The sequence below is a fragment of the Vanellus vanellus genome, assembly GCF_965231255.1.
Source record: "Vanellus vanellus genome assembly, chromosome: 10".
Taxonomy (NCBI): domain Eukaryota; kingdom Metazoa; phylum Chordata; class Aves; order Charadriiformes; family Charadriidae; genus Vanellus; species Vanellus vanellus.
The window spans coordinates 6,028,399-6,052,000 of record NC_138915.1 but is presented as its reverse complement, the minus strand read 5'-3'; positions in this window follow the sequence as shown (position 1 = coordinate 6,052,000).

The following is a 23,602-nucleotide window of genomic DNA, read 5'->3' as shown; positions in this document are numbered from 1 at the left end:
GAGGAAATCCATGGTGTCCTGAGAGCCTCTTTTGGAAACCATGATTTGGGATGCCACCACCAGCACTGAAACAACCAGAAAGCTGTGATGGCTGCGGATATAGTCTCTGCACTGAAGTGCCATGGATGTACCCTTTATAGTTTCAATCATCCCAACAGTCCCTATGGTATGCAGGGCTTTCTCCTAAAAGCCTTCCAGCTTTCAGGCCTCCCAGGTCCTGTCAGCTGCCATACCGCACAAACTGCAAAATGAGCACCTTTTTTCTTGTTTTCAAGAATGGAATAAGCTCTTCTGTCTACAGGGGCTCAGTCTCACTCAGCAGCAAAGACGAGGGAAACAGGCCTGATACTCAGACATAGCCTCCTAAGTGTAATGCACAGCCCCTATAGAGTAAACTGAACAACTGTGTCATTTGTCAGACTCAGCATTTCACTTGTATCCATATATAGCTCTTTACCAGAATTGTTCACAAATAGCTGCAGGATTCACTGGGCAGAAAGATCATAATAAGCAAACATATAATATTTACTGTACTTGAATTTCTAAACTGGACCGCTTCAGTTTATGCGAATTTATTAAGGTGAAGATCTGCCTATTATCAAATCAGTCCATTGCCTCTTTCAAATCCATTCACTAAAAAGTAATTGTAGTTATCACTTGCCCAGGTGCACAGAAGGAGGAAGATGCGAGGAGCAGTCTTCCTTTGATTCTGCCATGAGGGGTGTACTTCCAGACTAACCCCCATAAAAAGCGAGGAAAGGAAGTAGAGATGTTTCAATCAGTTGGCAGAGGTGGCAGCCTGGAAAGGAGAGCACAAAACCTACCTTATAACAGCTTTGCCCTTGAGGGCTCTCACAGACATTTGTCTTTTTGAGGCATGTTCTTCCCTTTACCCCTTCAAAAGCATGCTGAGAACATCCAGATCCCACCAAAGTCAAGAGAAGTCTTTCCACTGATTTTAATGAGAGCTGGAGATTGCGGTGTGGGCCCTCAATGATGCCGGCATTTTTTTAATTCAAAAATTGCCTTACGCAGGCTGTCTGGAAGGATGTAAAGAAGATTAGCAACAATATTCTGAACTAGCTTAACCTAAAAAGAATATATTTATTCTAAAAGGTCTCAGCATACTCAGATGTACGTGTTATGAATATTCAGTACAGCCCCCCCAGTAGCCATTCTTTGCAAGACTATTTTTACTAAAAGCCATTTTGATGTGACATATAGAAAAGATAAGACTTTTTACACAAAATAGGATTCAGCGGAAATACTTTCTAATGAATTTTTTATACTATGTAAGCTAGCCTGCCTGCACTCCTTCGGCTCATCCTCCATTTGCTGCTACAACAGATTCTACTGTACAGCATGTTGAAAGAAGGACCAATATGCTTATCCTTGAACCTATGTATATGAATATGCTATTACAAACAGGAGATGACCCCGGAATTTCTCAAGAATAAAACACTTAAATCGCATACCCTCACTGTGCCGTCAAATTTGTTACACATTCTTTAAAATTAATAACAAAAATAGACCTTAAAAGACCATTAATAAACAAGCACAAGAGAAGGGAATTTTAAATAGCTCATGTTAATTGTGTTTATCTCAGTGTGAAGCCATGTCAAAAGCCTGCAGCAAATGTATTTTGTTAAAAGTACCACTCACGCAGCAGGCGTTAAACATTAGAAAGCAAGCTTGTCATTAGTGGGCTACAACTGAAAAGGCTACTAAGACTCAACTAAATTATTAATATGGTACCTTAAAATTGTGAGATAGAGAATTAAACTCCCTTTACACAGTACACAATTTTAATGCGACTCTTTCATCATGTTATTCTGTTCGTAATGTCCCAGCTGATACAATCTTAGAGCAAACCAGAGAGCAGCCATGGGCCAACCCTGGTTTGCATTCTTCCGTGTGTGAAATCTCCACTTCTCTCCCCCTCTGCTTTTGGGGCTCCTCTACTTTACTTGTGTGCTTATCCAAACACAGTTGATAATTTTGCTTATCTTCTCAGGTTATGGTTAACAGAGGTTAAAAGATGAGGTTTTGTTATTTAAATCCGTTGTGGTGTTTGGGATCCCTAATATTTCTGCAGATCCAGTTTCAGGCTGCATCTAAGCCAGTTTAACACTGAACTGACACTGAAAGGGGCAATTCTGCTCTTCCTTGCCAATTCATGGCTGAGACTTGAGTCAGTTGGCTTATGAAATGAAACGTTATGCCCTTTCAGGGCTATTTTTCCATTGGCTCAACCACACTACCAGAACAGAACAAAGAGAAGCATCAGGAGCACCAAGGTGCAAGGTAGGAAGCAGGTGATGATTTTAGGCAGTAATATGCCATTGGATTAGTTCCCTTTAACATAGTGTGAAATCGCCAAATCTGCCAGTTAAAAAAGAAGGGCTGAGATCTGGAAAACACCAGTGTCTACTAATAAGTGCATGTATGGAACAACTCAACAGGGGAAATGAGCCAGGTATTGCATAGTCTATTTAAAGTTTTACTTGCTTTTGTAATTCATTTGTAACTCTCCACCATGAAGAGGCAATACATAGACACAATGCAACATTTTCTGTTGGTCTTTGAAATATGACAGAGAATAAGAAAGAAGTATAAGAGATTCCTTAGCAGCACAGCTATGATCAGAAATTGTGTTGCTTTAAAATGTGAGCAGGCTCTCACCTCGGCAGGCTATACTCTCAGCCATCAGCTGCAATAGGTCAGTGCACACATTCATCTACCCTGCTGAGAAAAGAACTTCTGGGGGTTTGAAGCTGCTTTTGTTTTATTTTATACTTACAGAAGTTTGCTCTCATTCTACAGATTACTCCTAGTCACAAAACCAATTGTAAAAGACAATGGAAGCCCAAACACACAATCCTACCCAATTCCTCCTATAGTTGAAAAGAAGGTACCAAAAGTTATGTACTCTGATACCATCAAGGTTTAATAAGCAAAAGCTTCACAAAATAAGTATTTTATTCAGAAATGTTATATCCATAACGTATTTGGTATTAGCTCTGAGTTCTTTTTGCAAAGTAGTTTGTTTCCAACTTCAGAGAGGATGGGATGAGATGATATGAAATCACATGAGGGAACATATTTTTGAGAGCAGAGTAGAAAATGCCTTGGTATCAAACACAAATAGCTCGTTTACTTCCAGATTACTTGGGAAATAATAAGAGACGGAGAGAGTAACTAATATCAATGCATGCCTTCACTGTTGCCGGAGATCAAATGTGCTGTTCAGCACATCTTGGATGAAGGTGCTGTGACAGCCCAGCATGATTTTCTGCTGGTGGTCCAGGAGACTAAATCTGACACCAATGAGATGCTCTGGGCATCCAGCAATTCTTCCTCAAGCTAAAGGTCATCTACTTAGTACAGGTGTCTTGGGGGAGCAAAGGAATGTGCTCCTTCCCAAACTTCAGCATCTTACAGACTGAAATGTTGCTCGGGCTGTTGTTTAAACATCAATAGAAGGCACTCTATGTGTCAGTCATTCAAGGTTTGATGAAATATAGCAAGCTTCTAAATGTAAGTTAAAATCATCCAATAAACTTTTTTTTTTTTTCTAAATAAGCCTAAGAAGAAAGTGTTTGAAAACAGCATACTCTTCCACTCTGTGTTTCAGGCAGCCTGTCACCTTGGCCCAGGATGAACACTCAGACAAGGACAACATACGTGCACCATGACGAGCCAGGTAACAGTCCCCTTGCAGCCCTCTCTCAGCTAAATGGAACTTAAGGTCTTTCATTTTACTTATAAAATCTTAATGTCCAGGTTCCTGCCTATTTGCAGAATCATATTCTCCATAAAATATGGTATTAAGGAAAGTGTTCAAGCCTGAAAGCCCTTTCAGTTTAAGAGACTAATGTCAAGACATTATCCATCATACAACTCCAGATGACACGTTCCTTCTCTCTACTTCAGTGAAAAAAAGACAAGTTTCTGGCAATAAAAGACGTGATTTCTGGTTCCCTCAGAAAATGGGGAATGATGACCAGCTACATTCAGCTAGACGGAGGGACAGGAGCTAAAAGAACCAATTGAAAGAACAGAATTGAGCTGCAGGAAATTGTTTAATTTGATATTTTAGTCCAAAATTGAACTTAAATAAACAACTGAATACTTCCTCAACTATGGCAGCTTCCGGAAAGCTCACTGGGCAAGTTGCCCTGGAATCTTTGAAAGGGCCTAAATTTGCACCGGGTTGACTACTTCTGCAGCAGTGACACGGGGCTGGCTCTGGGGGAGACCTACCAGGCAGACAGCTCCATGGCCAAGGAACCATGTGTCTTGGGTCCTCTGGAAATCAGCATATTCAAACCAAAATATTTGGAATTAGCATCTCCTATCTATCTCTGGCCAAAAAACCATTTTGCTTTGGTTGCTTAGGTTGAATTTCATAATTTTAATCATTGAAAAAGATTATTTTTTTTCCCCTAGTAACTTCAATTCTTTAGGAAGGTGTGCTTGGATTTTTTTGTTTGTTTTTCCTTTTTTTCCTTTTAAATACAAATCTAAATAAATAAATTAAAATGAAGGAGAGGCAGAATGCACAAAACTGTCTGACAGAATGACAGAACTGGCAAATAAAGGAGACAGAGGCAAGTTTTGTTTGCTCAGCCCTTTCTCACAGCTTAACTAACTCCTAATATTAGTTACCATTCAAAAGCTTCTCCTACTTTCAGAGTCTACTCAGCCACAGAAAAAGTTATTAAGAAACACTAATTCTGGTTATTGTACCTCCATTTCATTTGGTAAAAGAAAAAAAAAAAAGGTTTGTCACGTCCATCTGTCACTCTGCCATCCCCATGCCTCCCATTTTATGTATAACTATCAGTGGTTTCGACTACAATAAACTCTTCAAGTACTTCAGGCTTTTAGCCTTCTTGAGCAGCTTTATCTATCACTGACTCTTATAGGGAGGATCCCAAACGTTGATATAAATGTTATAAGGTTGACAGATAAGCCAAGAATAAATAAAATCAGTATGTTATTGCAGCAAAGATGCAGTCAATGTTGTGTGAAATGAGGTGGTCTCTCTATTCTGAATTGGTTTAGGAGACTGAGAAACACACAGTCATCATTCTAAGCACAGTCAAGGCCCACTTAACATCAATATTTAGAAACACATAAATCCCAGCAAGACCAAGACTTTGCCGAAGGGCCAGGTTAATTGCCTGTTTATGGGGTACTAAGGGTTTATTCTTTTATCTTTAGAATGATTTGGAAAAGTACTTAGTTGAAAATGGAACAATGTTTACATCAATGTTATCTCAAAAAAGTACGTATGATACTAAAGCTGAAGACATGTAAGATGTTTCTGTCCCACTTCTGAGTTCTTTGAAGCTTGAATTTGACAGAAATGTGACTACAGACTATTCAACATCGAAGTCAACCTCATCTGTGTTTACCTCTGTTGTGATAACTAAGGCGGCCCATATCACAACAGCACCAGTAGAGAACTGCGGGTTCTTTGGTAGCTGACAAACGACCACATCTCATGGACAACACGTGAGCAAGAGATGAAATTTCATGGCAGTGATTCAGCAGTCAGACAATGTATTCTCACTTCATGAAGTCCAATTTTCTTTCTTATTGCGCTAAATCGATGGCTCGTATTACAATGCTTTATGCCATCTTCAGTGTCAGATGGACTCCCTGTGCTTGTGAGGGAATTGGTTGCAATGGGATAAAGTTTAAGTCTCTCCTTCAATTAACGGTTAAGCACAGAGAATAAAATCACTACAGGTATTAGCTCTTTAAATACAGCCATTCTTTTGCGCTAATCAGCTTCTTTTTCATTTTATTCATGATTGATATGAAAGTAGGGACTTTGTGTGTCACATTCATCAAACAGTGAGGTTCTGACCTACTTTGCTGCTATAATAAGTACAATATTCCATCTACAGAGCACTGCAATAAAAACATTCCTTTTCCCACAAGTTTTTGGAGGCAACAGTGACAGTCTTAAGTGAAAGGAAATATTTTTTGGTATGGAAATGGATGGTTTTTCAAAAAAATCTCAACTTTGAGAAAATATCCCAAAGAGACATTATGAGAGCTAGAATAAATCATGATCTACCACAACTTTCCCAAATACTTACTTGCCTAAAACAGGTAGAAAAATCCAAAACTAGACAGCTGGATTGACATTTTTCTTGACAGATTCATAACCTTATGCTTCCCAAAACTTTAATGTTCAATAACATTTCATTAGTATACTCAAGTGTATTTATTACTATGCATTATTAATACAGATATGCGCCCAGAAGATGTACAGTTTGTAATTATTTTTCCTTTCAAAACATAATAGCTTCACACTGAGCGTGTTGCAGCTACAATATTTCATCTCTGAATGCTCCTTCAAACATTCTGGTGCTGTGACAGAAATTTGTATTTGAACAGAAAAGCTGTCAAGAAGGTGCTGTGGTGCCATCCATCACATTTTTAATCCTGACCATACTTAGATGTTAGTGAAGCTATCTGTCCAGGACACTAAACAAAGACTGAAACTATGCCTTCTGTTCTTACACATCAAAGCTACAAAGTTAGAGTGAATTCACTGGGCCTGTATTACACTCTATTAATTTCCTATTAGTTCTCAGCTATGCAAAATCCAGCCACGGTGTCACTGTGGCTTAGACATGCAACCTTGATTTCAGCATCAAAAAATGGAGCCTGTCACTTCTCATAATTTTACAGAAGATTCTACAAATGTAAATCCTTTTTCATCCTGTCATCCTTTTATGTCTTTAATGAGTTTGTTCACTAACAGTGCAGAATCTTAATTTCACATTCAGAAATATTAACAGTTACTATAACTTTAAGCATCTGAAGTAGCTGCTCAATTAAAGCATAATTTATACATTTATACTTGGTTTTACAAAAAGTAATGACATTTACAGTTTCGATTTTCTTTCTTTTTCCTTCCCTTCCATTTACATTTTACATTCCCAAGGAAAAAAAAAGTTGCAGTTAAAAACTGAACTAAAGATTCTAAAACAAAATCTTTAATCAAGAGCACATTATGTAGTATAATATGATTCCTTAGCAGTTAAAATCTAACATTTGTAAAAACAAATGGCACGCACTTGACAGGCAAATTACACATGGATTACCATTTGTTAAAATTTCATCACAGAAAATAGTTTAACTGTTGTGAATATGAGCCAAGATCAGCCTGACAAGTACTTTACATGAAAGATTAGCATATTCTCTTCCAGAGGTTTATGCTTAATTTAGATGCATCGACTTTTTGCCACCATTGCTGACCTTTATGTCTAATCAAAGTCCCTTTGAATCCAAATCCCCAACCTTTTATCTCTCCTGACAGCTTTTAATTTGAAGGCTTGTAATAAAGTCTATTAAAATTCAAAATGTATCAGTGTTTAAAGCTTGGTTCACTTCGCTGGATTTTTCAGTTATGAAACTTCAAATGGGCTGATTACAGAGACTCCAAACTTTTCATTTTAAGCTTTACACCAGGCTAAAAAAGCTCTTGGGAGGGGGAAATCATTCTAGATTTCTAGCGATAATGCATAAAGATTACATATGTGGCATAACTATAAAAAAAGGAATATCTATGAGTAGCATAGTGTATGGATATCGGGTAAGATAGGACTGCAATTGCTTCTGTGACAGTCCTGTATCTCTGATTAATTTTATATTGCCATTTCATCCAAAGCTGCCAGAGTTTCCATATGAGACAGTATAAAACCAGTGCGATGGGTTCAAAGTAAATAGCCAGCGCTGCTTCATCCAACGCTGTTACGCAGGCTGATTCACCAAGGTGCCACATCCCGCTGCGTGCCTTGCAGCCGGCCAGGCGACACGGGGCCAATGCCAAGCAGCACCTCCGTAGCCAAATCTCTCTGAAGGAAAACAAACCCTCTTCCTCTGAGTCACCTATAACTGTCAGTTAGCAGAACAATAAGGCAATCACCTTTTCCATCTTAATTAAGACAATTACTTTAAAAATAGTAAGGTAATTGGGAGAGAAATGTTACAAAATTAACAAAACTTGCAATTCAAAGACCCTTTTGGTTTTTTTGGTTTTTTAAAACTGTTCAAGTATGCAATTTCTTCAGCTGGAATTTTTTTATTCTCTCAACGTAGCATGTACAAACCCAAACATTATATATCTGATTATCACACATAATCCTACTGTTTCATCAGGCAGGTACTATCATCAGAGAAGCAGCTGTAGATATAAAAAAGGGATTAAAAAGTAGCCTAAAATAAATTGATGTTACAAATTCTTTTAAAGAAATACATATCTGAAATCTACAATGAAATCTGAACACAAACGAGATTTCTTATCTTTGCAAAGGGTATCAGTTATAGAATTATGCAAAAAAAACCCCACCTATATACTGCTGTCCCTCTAAGGAGTACAGATTAGGCCACAAGGGCTCAGAGAACCCTCCATACAGATCTCATGGCAAGATAAAGACTTGATTTTCTTGTAGTTCAGAGAAAAAAAAAATAATCTAGCATTTGGGGTGAATGGAGTTAAATCCAGTTGGTGGGTGGTCACAAGTGGTGCTCCCCAGAGCTCAGTATTGGGGCCGGTTCTCTCTAATATCTTTATCAATGACCTGGATGAGGGGATCGAATGCACCCTCAGTAAGTTTGCAGAGGACACCAAGTTGGGCAGGAGTGTTGATCTGCTGGAGGGCAGGAAGGCTCTACAGAGGGATCTGCACAGATCAATGGGCTAAGGCCAATGGTATGATGCCTTCAATAAGGCCAAGTGCCGAGTTCTGCACTTGGGTCACACCAACCCCATGGAGCGCTACAGGCTTGGGGCAGAGTGGGTGGAGAGCTGCCCGGCAGAAAAGGACCTGGGGGTGTTGGAGCGTGTCCAGAGAAGGGAAACGGAGCTGGTGAGGGGTCTGGAGCACAAGGCTTGAGGAGCAGCTGAGGGAACTGGGGGTGTTCAGCCTGGAGAAAAGGAGGATGAGTGGAGACTTATCGCTCTCTGCAACTACCTGAAAGGAGGTTGTAGCGAGGTGGGGGTCGGTCTCTTCTCCCAAGTAACAAGGGATAGGACAAGAGGAAACAGCCTCAAGTTGCACCAGGGGAGGTTTATGATGGACACGAGGAAAAATTTCTTCACTGAAGAGGTTGTCAAGCATTGGAACAGGCTGCCCAGGGAAGTGATTGAGTCATCATACCTGGACATATTTAAAACGCGTATAGACATGGCGCTGAGGGACATGGTTTAGCGGTGGACTTGGCAGTGTTAGGTTTACAGTTGAACCCGATCTTAAAGGTCTTTTCCAACCTAAATGATTCCCTATGTAAATATACAAAAGTGGCACATCTGCACTCACTTCTTAGTACTGAAATCGCTAGGAGGCTGCAGGTGCAAGTGTAGCTAGGCCGAGCAATGGACATTTGTCTCTTTTATTGTCTCCTGTTGTTCATTTCACACATTCCTCTTTATGACTTCCTGCTTTCCAGAGGCTGATAACTAAAATAAGCTGAACATCTTCCATTGTTTCGGCTGCTTTCAAAATACTATCAGAAGCTCTCTGAGCAGTGCCTCCAGACAGATGCTCCTCATGTCCCAGTGCGATTTGCTGGCACTCTAGTGGAGTATGTTGCAAATGTACTCTGGGTCACCCCAAGTTCAGAACTGGTTGAGCTGTTGCTTCCTGAAATGGCTGTGGCATCATCCATAGAATTAAACAAGATCAAATTCGTTTATATAACTTATATACTTATTTCCTGAAAGTAGCTTTGTTAAAGTAGCTTTATTAAAGACTTATTTTTACCCATAGTGACTGTGTGATTAACCAAGAGCCTATGCACTTTACCCTACGTCCTTGACCAACAACATGAAAAGGAGAATTTCTCTGATCTTGAAACAACCTTTAGAGTTTCTCTTACTCTAGAGTTTTGTTAAACAAAGTTCCTATTTTAAATAATTTTGCCTCATAATCCTGTCCCTTTTTTTTACAGAACTATTAAAACATTCTTTTCTTTTTCCTGCTAACAATAGTTGTGCATGGTCTTGATAGATTGAAGGATTCTTATATTTCAGTCTTTGATTATTTTATTTTAAAGCAGGTAAAGATTTAAACATCATTTTACCTCCAGATAAATAAGCAACTAAATAAAAGCTGAACTTCAAAATTCAGAGAATTGTCCCTATCAAAAAATCATCAAATATGATTACCCTAAGCAAATAAAAGAGCTTAGTAATAAACAATGCACTTACAGGCTTAGATTCTGTGGTGATAGAAAATCTCTCAAATCTAACAGTAGTTTCTATCTACAGAGATGTAGAATTCCTTAGATGTTAAAAAGCAAACCAAAACAAACAAAAAGCCCCAATTCTGCAGCTCTGGAGTAAGGCTTTGCAAGAGTTTAAGGAGATGTTCAAAATAACACCAACATAAGCTAACTATCTATGGCTGCCAAACGCTGTTTGGGTTTTACAAATTACTAGTCAGCCTATTTGACCTGAATTTCCTGGGTTATTTGCAAGCATTTATGCAAAACTCTCACTACATTCTGTAGACAGAAAGAAGAAAAATGGGACAAGAAGATGAGACAAGTTGGACATCATCATCATTTTTGGAATACATCATTCCTCTGACACATTTCTCCGCTGTTTTATCACTGCTTTTTTTTTGGTCAATGCTTGCACCTTAATGTTACTAAGAAAGCCCTACTGCTAATTCTCACTGTGATTTTAATTAGCTTGTATAATATCTTTTTATATAGACATAAGTGCAAAACATTGCTGCCCGATTTGCGAAATGGTCTTCTGTTAGCAAGCTCTTCCTGCGTGGAGGAAAAGGAGCACCTCCAACATGTCCTGCATCAGACAGGAGGTTAGGTTAAGTGCTAATGGTTTTGGTTTGGTGGGTTTTTTGGGGGGTGGGGGGTGTTGTTTGTTTGTTTTTTGCTTTGGTTTGGTTTTTTGTTTTGGTTTTGGTTTTCTGTTGTTATTGTTTGGTGGATTTGTTTTGTTTTGTTTTTCCTTTGCATGTATTTTGTACGCATTTGTCACTTGATTTAGGAGACAGTTTATTTTCCGAAGTTAGAAGGCACATAATTGCTCATTAAATCTAATTACACAGATTCAAGTTTTAAAGTTCATCCCTATGAAGAGAATGGAAAGTGGACAGTATTGTCTGCTGGTTTCCTACACTGTTCAAAAAAAATAGAAGGAATTTTGATCAAGTGTGATAAATGATTTCAAGAATAAACTTTAGACATTTCAGGCCAGAAGGGTGACATGTTTTGGAAAACAACGAATTCTAAGAGCAATCTTTAAAATACAAAGTCTTTGGAGACCTCAGCTCCAGTTATTATCACAGACAGACTGAATCTACTTCCAGGGACCCATGTTAAAATTTCTCCTTTTCACTGCAAGAAAAGGAAAAGGCTGACTTGCATATGCTGCTTAGCCCTTGCTTCGAAAAGAATTGAAAGAATTACAATTTTTTTTTTAATGTTCTTTATATGATCGTATGCAATTGTTAATAAAGGAGTAACAGCCCCAGGTAGAAGAAACAGTTATATTATTCCCATTTTATGGATTAGGCCCAATAAGCATCACGTAAACAAAGGTCTCTTCATTTTAGATGCAGAATTTGAGAACATAGGACCTCATTGTTTACATGATAGTATTTTCTTTTACAGCACTTTATATGCTCCCAATGCACTACAAGGTGTCAGTGCTCAGTATTTCTGTAAATCAGACCCTGATTATTAAGTCAGACAGCCACAAAATGAAAAACAGACAGTTGGTGGCTATCTGTGAAACTCTTTTTTCCTCGTGTGACATAAGAGCTTTGTGGCAGGTGCCAGGACATAACCAGTTCTCCAGCAGAGCATTCGGGTGCCTTACATGAGACTTTCTTTTCCTGACAGTCCTCAGCATCATTCCTTTAGCATTCTCCATCTTCTGTAACCAACACTTTGGGGGCAATACAGAGAAGATACACCAGTGCAATACAACCTATTCCAAAATAACCTTATCACATCTATTCCGGCAGCTTTACAAATACGGGTGCTAGCCATCTTGCCCGTGATTCCCACACCCTACCTCTGATGGAAAAAGGGGACAGATCTTATACTAGATTATTGTCATTGTTTTGATATGGAAGGTAGTTCAGTTCTCTAAAGGATGCCATAAATAACAAGTTCATAAATGTACATGAAGTGAATCTTATGATTCTGAAAGTACCACCACAAATTTCAAACACATTTCAGAATAAAACTCAAAGATCTGCAATATGCCACCAGTCTAAGCAAAAATGACATCAATATAATTATCCATACTTTAGGGAGATATTATCATTTTAGCTAATTAAGTCAAAATGTCAATGAAGACAAAGGAAATCGAACTTTTTATGAAAGACTTCCAGAATCTCAGGGGATAATTTCAAAAACTCAAATGTAATATCCAGTGGAATATTCAGCATGGTTTAGGACGGAACGTTTAATATTCAAAGTAGACAGATAATTTCCCATAAAAAGCTGGCTTATGTAAAAGTCTAACATTCATTTCCTGTTTGTAACTTAACTTGAGCCCACATCAATTAAACTACAAAGCCATAAAACATGTCTAATGGTTAAGCAGCAATAAAATACTTAATGAGCCAAATGATACTAATGCCACTGCTCCTGATTTGCATTATGGGGGAAAAAAAAGGCAAAGTAAAAAACCCCACCACAACTTGGATGCAATTCTCAGTTGAAATATTGCTTCTCTGCCAGGAGAAAGAAGCTGTAGAGTTCTCTTAAACAGCCCACTGGGTATTCAGGAAGAAGACAGGGACATACAACACTGCTCACTTGTCTTTCTGGGTGGGAGCTAGAGACAGCGAGTACAAGCTATAGTAAAAATCAGTTGGGGCAAACATTAGAAAATTATTCTTTGCATCTTCTGTCTGTAGAACTGAGATGTGAGGCTGGGCCTAGTAACTGTAAATCAGAATACAGAAATGCATACTACTCGATTCCCCAAAGCCACGCCTCACTAACAGTGGTCGGTCTACCTACGCAGAATACCTATATACTGGGGAAGGTTTTCCAGGAGCACTGCACTTGAAATAATGTTTCCCAGTTGTGAACACTCAGATAACATCAAAGTAGTACCAGAACAAGAAATGAACTTTTTCTAGTCTCGATGTAGCTCTCCGTCATAAAAGGTTTAGAAGGCATCTCAAACCAGTCTTTATCTGCCACTCTTTAATTAAGAGCAAAAAGCATATAAAAAAGCCCGTGGAACATACATGCAGGAGGCACAGTGTACTATATCTGAGACGCTATTAAAATAACGAAGGCAAAACCTGATGAGATTTTCTATATACTGTAAAAGACCTTTTTGTCAGTATTGGAGACTATTTTAAAGAAAAGAGCTTTTCATTACTGGTTTGAGGCTTTGCCAACTCAAGAGACTGTACCATCTCATTTTTGAAATAAGACCTGGAATGACCACTGGGAGTAAGGCCTGCTAAAAGAGCTAATTGTCTAATTTACCTCTAGAAGCCTTTCAGAAGACCAAAAAATAATGATAGTACTACATACTAACACATCTCGTTTGATTATCTCTAGCCCACAGGTTTTTAAGGGGGGAATGCTGTCAATGGCAATGACCTAAAATTCTAAAAGCCTTTGAACTTTGCATTTCCAGAATAATCAAATCCCACTGGAAACCGAAATGAAGTTATTGGGTTTGGCCTTCTTAAGCAAACTCTTTGTATAGGTCTTGAAAAGAAGTTTTTACTTCTACCACATTAAAAAAACCCGAACACCTGATTATCTACCTAAGAGATTCCCTTATGTTCCTGATTACGACAACTCTGTGCCACAGGGCAGGGATGGATTAGTTCAGCATGAGCTAATTCCACAGTCATAATGGGTAAAGAGCACACTACAGAGGCACCCAGGGGAATTTACTGGTTCAGGTTGGTCTAAGCTAAGAGGTTATTGGCTTGCATTTCATTACAACAGACAGTTATGCCAGAGGATATCTTTATGGAGAATTTGTGTTGATGGTTTTCCCATGCTGATTGTGAGGAAGAGGTCAAATTATTCTCCTTCAACATTTACACTGCATTTGTCACCATCCAGTTTTGGCTCACGTACAAATATGAGGCTATTCTTTAGTGCAACCTCCAGGAACGAGAAAGGCTCTCTGCTCCTTTTGCATGACTCTGGAAATGAGAAAGGAAGTTTTCTCAGAGGATGTAGGTCATAACTATGTCCCCTACCATCTGCTCCTTGAAAACCAGTAAAGGAGGCTCAATATATTGCATTCCAGCAATTTCCATCGACAGTCCCTCAAGGACTGTAACTAGCTGGTGAAGTTTAGAACAACCTCCAAACTTCTCTAAGCACCACTAGAGCTACAGAAGTCTTATATTGGCTGGCTCAGTAGGAAATGATAACCATCCCCTTCATCTGCTTCCCCTTTAAATATAGCTAATCTGTACATATTTGCATTCAGAAACCATTCATACCTGAAACTCAACTATTTTTTCATGTAATCCTCTTAATCAGCGACAGAGCGTTTATATATTTAATTCTAGACTACATTTGATGGTGGTTAATACTTTAATTAGCTATTTACACATGGTAAAAATTACAGAAGTAATTAAGGGTATTCAGATTAATTAAAAGCATTAGGCAGTATTAAATGTAGAGAACAGATTTTAATTAAATCTTTAAAGTATTTTTTTATAATCTCTTCTGTTGAGAAATAAACTATAGTAACACAGTTATATCTGAATCAGATAGCTTTGCACAATCATCACCATAACGTTAAAGAAAAAAAAGCCAAAAGCAGCACATGAACTTATTCTTTACTGTTTATTAAAAATCCTATCCATACAGATTAACTTTCTTTCCTCTCCATCTATTTGTTTTACCAGTACTGATACAGAATGACTGGTAGTAAACTGAATGGATTGAAATGCTGTTTTAGTCTCACTGTAGCTTATACTCTTCTACAACATTGGAGAGAGATACCTTTCAGCCTGTCTCTAAAATATTATTCCGACAAAGATCCCTCCTTTATCTATTGAGAACTAAGCATAGTCCAGAGGACTGTAGATAGCCTGTGGATTCCAGCATCACTGTTCAGACACTCTTGAGGCAAATCATGCCATCATGAATGCGTTACTGCATGTATGGGTCCCAAGCTTGCATTGGTGGACGGGGCGGTACGGAGATGCAGCGTGCAGCAATTGCACTTTGCCAGCCGCTGCCTGGGGGATCTGTAGCAGGGTGCTCTGCTGCCCAGCACGGACCTGCCAAGGCTGCCAGCCTTCCCCTACGCTGAATCATCACTTGTGGGCTGAAAAAAAATCATGCGAAGCACATGACAACATCGAGGTGAAATATCAGTTTTGTGATTATCTACACATACAGACTATGTCCCAAAGCATGAAACCTGCTTAGTAATGGTGGACTGAAATATCCAGCTAACCAAGAGGAAAAAGCAACAGGCTAAGACTTGGACACCAGAAAAAGAAAAGCAAAACTTGCAAGTACCAAAAAACCTGGCATCATCGTTGGTGACCACCACCTCCACCAACATCATTCCCCTGCAGCTTCCTTGGTTAAATTACCAGGACTAAGATAGTATATAATATCATAAAGCAAGTATCACAGGGCCATTTAGGTCGAGCAGTTCAGGATGTTGGAGCATACAGAGAAGCAAATGGTGCAACCATTTACATTCAGACTATAAGATGTGTGCTACTAAATCATATAGCTCTTTCAAAATATCATGATGAAAGCTAAAAGACTTTTAAATTCAGTGTTCCTGCTGTACATATGCAAGCCAGAGTAAGATATTTAAGTTCTTTTACTCACAAATGAATCATCCACAGGAATGCCAGTGCTGTTTGTTCCGTTCCCATATGTTCCAGAATACTATTTTGTCCTACTTTGGTGTGTATACAAAATTAGAATTGTAAGTTGCATCAATTTTAATCTTTAAATTGGTTTTATTTACAACCTCTAAAGTTCCTTGATTATTTCTAGTAACATTTGCATCAATGTTTGCTTAAATTATTCATGACATTTCAGTTATATCATTGGGTGCTTCAAAGTAAAACTCAAAGTAACTTTTCTTTCCTGAGAACAAAGATGTACTTTCCTTGCTCTCAAGCAGAAATTCATAGGAAGATGAAAGAAATGCCAAGAATTGTTAATAAACAAATTTGTGGAGTAAATTATAAACAAAAATATGAAAATATTCCCAGTAGAAACAGAAAACTATCTCTAAAAATGCCTCCAAACACCAATTAAGTCTATCCAATTAGGATAATATTTGATTTATCTAGGTCAGGACTCAAGAAATCTTTTGCTGCATAAGTAGCATCTGAATTACATGCTTGTCCCTGTGTGGGACATTCAACTGGAGAAGGTTGTACTGCCATGAGCCAGACCCAGAGGAGGGAAGAGCCACTTGGAGACCCCCTGTGCGCTGCAGAAGAGCTGCTCATGCCAGGTGGAGCCTGGCCCCAACACGTGAAGGGACGCTGCTTTGGGCTGTGGCATTGCCCGCATCCTCTCCAGCCTTGGGGCTCTCTCCAGCCTTGGGGCTCAGGCCTGAGGGATCTGGGGGGCGGGTTTCAAAGCATTAGGAAACGGGGCAAGTTCAGGGACTGCAACCTCTTTCATGTCCCTGCTGTCTTCCTCCCCCCCCCGGACAGATACACTCTTTTCTTTCCATATATGTAAAGCAAATTAAACTGTACGAAAGCACGTACCAACAGCACTCTCATGTATTTATGCTTTTTTAAAGATGTGAAATTAGAATTTTAATTCTTCCCCCTTAAACTGCAGGAAAATGTAGAGCAGGTTTCAGAACCCCGTAGATTTCATTCACCACAATCCGATTTTCATGTTCTGACACTGAGACAAACATTGTATTTGTGTATCACAATGGAAGAGTGGGACATTATGAAAGTTCTGATTCAAAGCCTTCAATTAATACCCCAAATCAAAAACTTTTCTTCTTTCAGTAAATACACATAATGAAAATTTTTGGCGAATGTAAGCAATGATATTTATGAATGACACGCAACTTCACAGGAAATAAATCAACTATTCAATTTAACGTTATGAAATTGGTGGTAACATTTATTTCAGAGGACTGAGGTGAATTATTCCTCAAAAAAACCTCAATACAAAGGGATGCCCCAAGATACCACCATACAGACTTATTTTTGATAGTAATTTAGCTTCCTCGGAAGGGTTCCTCAAGAGTATGATTAAACATATTTATCTTTTCACAACACATTTATGATTTCACACCAAATCATGTGAAATGTGAAGTTTCATATGGCTTTGAATCACAACCAAGTGGAAGTGTGTAAAAGGCTGCCAATATTTGCCTGAAACACCACATTGTGACAATAGCAGTTGAGCCCGATATGTAAGTGACAAACAGGTCACAACCACTTACTGAAATAGGTGGTTTCTTTCTTCACCAGGAGAAAATAGAAAAATGTGATTAAAACAAGTTTGGACTAAGCAGCCTTCCTTGAAGAATTATTTCATTGAAGGGTAGAAAAAAAGGCAGTGCTAAACTGTATTTCCCTTCCCATCAGCTTTTGCATTAGAAAGCTAAGCAGCAGCAGTCCAAAATTAAAATTCTGATAAAAAAAATAATATTGACTGCTTTCAGGATGCCTCATACCGCATCTTTCTCCTGTATTTAGTGGCCCTAAGAGGTAGTGTCTAACACACACAGATCAGAAGCAAAGGATAAACCAAGGGACTGGTGTCACGACCCAAGCACCAGGTGTAGAGGACACGGTGGACATGAGGCACGCTAACTACAGCTCTGAAAAAAGACCCCTGGTACCAGGTCCAAACAAATCTCTCTACTTCAGCCAAAGACCTCAGCAGTTCTGTAAGAGGGGAGTTTAAAGGAAGAGAAGGCAAGACAGACAGGTTTACTGTAAGACATTTCTGCTTTTCCAATTCTTGTTTGCCAACTTTAAACTTACCAAGGGAAGAGAAAAATCATCATGGAGGGAATATTATTTTTAGTGATCTTTCCATTAGCCAAAGTGTCAATGATGTTGTCATCATCTACCACATTGACAAGAGTGGGTGAAAGCCTTAGAAATAAAAGTCACATTTTAAAATTTACAAATATTTACTCTCTTTACGGTAATGGAGACAAGGAATGGATGCAGTGAAAACGTATGTTAAGTTGTGAAAACTGTTCAGGCTTAAACAGATACTGAATCTTGGCAGATGCACACAGATATCTTAAAAAAAAATAACTATTATTCTGTGCTATGGATATTGAAGAAATGGTCTGAAAAAAGTGAGACATCTGCTAGGCATTATCTGAACAGAAATAAATGACTAATGATGTAAAGCTAAGGCGACAGATGGTCCACACTTCACAAGCTAGCCCGAGCTGTGGAATGAGCTCAAACGGTTCTTCGGGCCTAGATTGGTAAAATGGCAAAGTAGGAAGATATTTGCATTTGTTTGAAATGTTTTGGTAATATTTTCTTTATAAATCTCATGCATTTTCTTATAGTACTCTCTGTCATCCTAACACTTTTATTTGATCCCAATATAATTAGAAGATGCCAAAGAAATATTAAAAGGCTACAATATATCCAAAGGAAAAAGGTGAAATGGGCAACAAATTCAAGTTCTTAAACTATACATCATGGGAATGCAAACGTCTGACATAGGCAAACTAGCAAATCAGAAAAGTTTGGACTTAAAATCATAGAGAGAGGGATAATTTTAAAAAGCAGTATATTAACGGTCCTTTCTTAAGATGCTGTTCAAGGATACTGTTCCAATCTTAAAGATTAGTAAACTAAAATTTACTTGAATAAGCATGCTCTTGTAGCTACATTAGAGACTTACTCACAAGGTGACATATAACTTCAGAGATGAAAACTGCCAACCTAGTTAAAATTTTATTAAGGCAGTCACATTCTTTAGATACGATCACACTGCAAGCATTGCCAATTAAAATTAGATCATTTGACCTTCATGGGGGAAAAAACCCTTCATCTAGCTAAAAAAAAAAATTAAAAAAATATTAAGGTATCTACACACAGAAGGAAGACAAAAGTTTATTCCTACTTCATAGTTCAAATATTTTTTGTGGTCTTCAAGATCCTGAACCAAAACTTTAAAAGTCAGGAAGGTCTGCTAAAGGAATTAATGGGAAGGGAAGCACTACCTTTTCTAAAAATGAAGATTTTCTCATGGCCTGCTAATAAGTCAGAGTTGAGGTTCAATGTTCACCAACAAAAAGTTAAAATTTATCCACACTAGTATTCAGGATGTCACCTTTAGTTTCCAGTTTAACTTTTGCAGTAAATCATGTTTGCAAATATTACTGCATAGCAATCACTAGAGCAGGCCCCAAGAAATAAACATTTGATTTCAGATCTTTTGTTCCTGAACCCTGGCTGGCGTAAAGACAACTTGCAAGAGAAAATTCTGCAAACAGTTTTCCTAAGTTCAGAGATATAACTCAACAACATCTTATAACGACCTCTTATGACAAAGAGGTACATTAAGTAGAATATTATTCTGGAAACATGCAGTGCTGACGGTTAGCACTGTGTCTTGGTACGTGGGTGGACTAGAGACCTCACAGTCACCCTTATGGAATAAGCTTTAGTGACATATATTGAATGACTAGTTCTTCTCTTTTTCTCTGTAATGTCTTAGTATCTGTCTTCGTTCTGCTGCACTAAAGGGATTTTATTGTATAAAGCTGAGAAACCATTTCTTTTGTTGTCAAGATAAATATTGACCACATTGGCAAAATAAAAGCCTTGGATTTTCAGACATACCAATTTGACTCCAGTTGCACTGTATTAGGCACTGCATGAACATATATATTAGGATGCATCTTCTTTTCGTATATTCACAAAATAACTCACTAGGCATTTGACACAATCGGTACTAATAACATTAATATTTCAGCTATTTTTAAGGATGCTTCCTAGAGAAAAAGTAGAGTACTGAACAGCAGCAGCAAATGACCTTTGATATGTACACGTATGCATTTATATACTACTAGCTGTCAAGACAAGAAAGCTGATTTCACATCAAAAGCATTTCCAGACAGTTGGGGGGGGGGGGGGGGAGGGAAGAGGGGGGAGGGCCAAACAGACCTCTTACTCCTTCACTGCACCCCTTCTCCAGTTGCAAATAAATAGAGCACAGCAGTGACTGAGTTAATAGCCATTTATCTGAAACAAGGATGGGACAGCTTTTTTTTTTCTCTCCCTCTCATGATTCATATTCTTGGCTTTACAAACTTGGCTCTGCTTCTGCGGACATATGATGCAGCTGTAAATAGCAGTCCTTGTTATCAGGACAGGTCCATATCAGCTCTATTTAATAAAGCAAGAGTTGTGGTTACTTTCTGTCGCTCTGATTTGTACATTTTCTTCCTCCCCAGAGAGCTCTTAGGTGCGATGCTTTCTTTACCTGGAATCACTCCAGAGCAGTCGCCTACCATTCGTTCAGCGTCTGGTTTTGAGCTGGCCCCAAGGTGGTTTAAGTGGTAGGACTAAGAAGTACCACCGAGCTCCAATAACTCCACTCTAATTAATTAGGGACTTTGGGGCACAAAAGAGATGCTTTATTTTTAACATTTTTATTGAAACATCTGCCCTCTCAGATAGTTGTCTTATAGGAAATCCTGGGCTAACTATACCCTTTCAGCTGCCAGAACTGACATTTCAGCTTCTCTCTACTCTGCAAAGTGAATATCTCATTAGGGACTTTAAGGGTCTGTTCATGAGCCATGGATTTGAGGGAATTTTTACTGCACTTTCTGTGATAAAACATGACAGTGCTAAGGCACACTGAAGTTATGATGCAAATAGGGATCTTCATCAAACTTGCTAGAATCCTTAAAAAGCAGCTTGTGAAACGCTGGTGAAAGCAGCTTGTGAATACGGTGAAAAAGTGAGATAGATGAAAAAACAAATAAAGCACGGTAAGTGAATCATAAGTGCTAAAAGCTCAGAGGGATGCAGCTCCCCAGGTTGTGGTAGCCTATGTTATGCACCTTTATTCTTCAGGTAAATAAATAACTATGGCGTCATTGATTTTCTTTCATGAAGGCGTTATCTTTGATCACATGATAAAATAGAGGAGAAAATTTCCAGAGAGAAAAAAACCACGCTAATCCTGAAGTTTCTGAAAGAGGTAAAGACTGAAAGTCCTCTGGAAACCCTTAAGTGCTGTTCTTATGCCCTTACCTGCCTCACACACAGTAAAAAAAGAGAAGTATATTGCACTGAAGTTAATTGGTTATGTTTTTTTAAATCCTCAGTGCAGAATAAAACTAGAAACAGGAGCAAAATCTGCACAGTTGTTGCTGCCTTGGCAGTGGAAATGCAACCACAAAACGCTCTCTCAAGCTCCTCATTCGTACCCCAAAGTCTGACGTGACGCAGTCTCTGCTGCCATTGCCACGGCCCCGGCTCCTCAGCCACTTCTTTCGCCCTCCTGCCAAAAGCCTTTTACTCAAAGACTCTTTCTAAATAAAGAACTCCTCTATTGGTCTGGACAAAGGTCCTTTTCAGTCCCCGTAGGATACACTTTAGACGCTGACAGGCTTTTTCCTGCACCTGGAAGGTTTTATCCCGGCTGCCTCTTTTGCTTTCATCTCTTTCGCAACAGCAGCTTCCCCAAACAAAAGTGACAGGACACTGATATGATTTTGCTCTCTTCACAACATTCATAATACGAGGACAATACTTGAGTACAGCTAACTTCTCAAAATTCATGTCCAAATGCCTACATTACAAAAACCGCTTCTGTTCCCACAAGGAACAGGCTTGCCATGGCCAGAAAGCCCCTTACCGGTTCTCACTCACTGTCTGGAGAGGACGACTCAGGTCCTAAAGACCACATTTCCAGATGTATTGATGCTTCTTAACCAACAAACACCTGTGCCATTTGTCTTTGAGCAATGTCAAAAGAGTTCAGGATGTACTGATGGTGTTACTGCGCTTCTATAGCTTTGGAAGTAATTGGGTAACTTGCACTAGATCCACTCTCACGTGACAAATTGTCCTGGTCCAAAGGCACCTTTCCACAACCCACCTGATTGTGGCAAAGTATTAACACACAGATTTTCTACTTACAAAATAAATATGTTATTTAATTAAAACAAACAAACAAACAAACAAACCCTTGCATAACAAGTAATGAAAAAGAAACTGCATTAATAACTTGGTCGACGGTTTGCAACTGTCTGTTCTTACCATAATACAATCCAGCAAACGAAAATCTGGTGGAAGAACGAAGTATCATGCCTTAGAAACACTCGTTCTTACGAACAGCTATAGCTTAGAAAAGACAGTGTCCCTATTAACAACCTATCTGTTTAATCCCGTGACTTTTTCTACACACACCATTTGATAAAGTTTGACAATGCCAAATTCGGCTGCAAAACTGCATATAATGAGAGCAGGCTGTAACATCGCACTATCTTCCTTGAGGCTAATCACTTTATAATGAGTGTAGAGTGAAAAGTACCTATGCAGTAAGTTGTAGCTGACAGCTGCCCAAGGGAACCTCTAAGTGCTAAAAATTAGCTGCTGAGGGATGTTGAATCTCATCTTTTTGAAGACAGAAAACAGGTTTCTTTCTAAAATACACGCAGTTTAAAGTAGATATAAATCAAACAGATAGTAAAAAATTTGTTTTGCTATGGGCTTTATCCTGTTTTTATTCTTTCACTCTTAAAAGGTAACAGATACTTTACGAAGAAAGTAAGATTAGTCATCCTGCTAGAGATCCAATTATACTAATTTCTGACACTATACTACTTGGGATTCAAAAAAGACCTGGTTTTGAATGAATTTGCCTTGGTGAGCTACACAAACTAACACCTCGTCTCCCTTCTCTGAGGACAGAAACTCAGAGGACAAAATTCCTCCCAACCAGATCCAAAAAGTAGAATTATGACTTCTTTTTTTCCCTTTTTTTTTTTTTTCCTAACAGCACTAAAAGCTCTCTCTATTGTTCTGTACTGCCAATACATTGGTTTGTCAACCAGAACAATTAGTTGCTACCATTATACAGCATATTACACAAATTTAGGTTATCTAAATATTACAGAGCATAAAGTTAGGGAGAAGATCAGCCCTTTGGAATCCTGGGCTACGAACCATGAGGAAAAAGAATTCTGAAATAATGAACTGGTAATACATACAGATACAGAATCTCTGAATTACAAAACCACGAATTCTTAATGAAAATATTGCTTTTTCTATTGCAATCGTTGTAATGATGGACACTGCACCAATCTTTGCCAGGGTGTTATGATAACTGTTTATAATAGCTAATAGGGAAATGTACAGAGCTTATAGTATCTGTTCTAGAAATTTGACTAATTTATTTTAAGGATATTAAAGAAATCATTTTACAAACTAACCCAACATCCCTTAATGGAAAAAGCCATAGGAAACTTATTCATTGCCTGTTAGAATATTTAGGTGAAATACTGTATGTAATTCTGTCCCAGCCTTCATGGAACAAATGCGTTCATCAGCTACGTGAGATTAGCATTCCCTAATATATTATCTGTATGCATAAC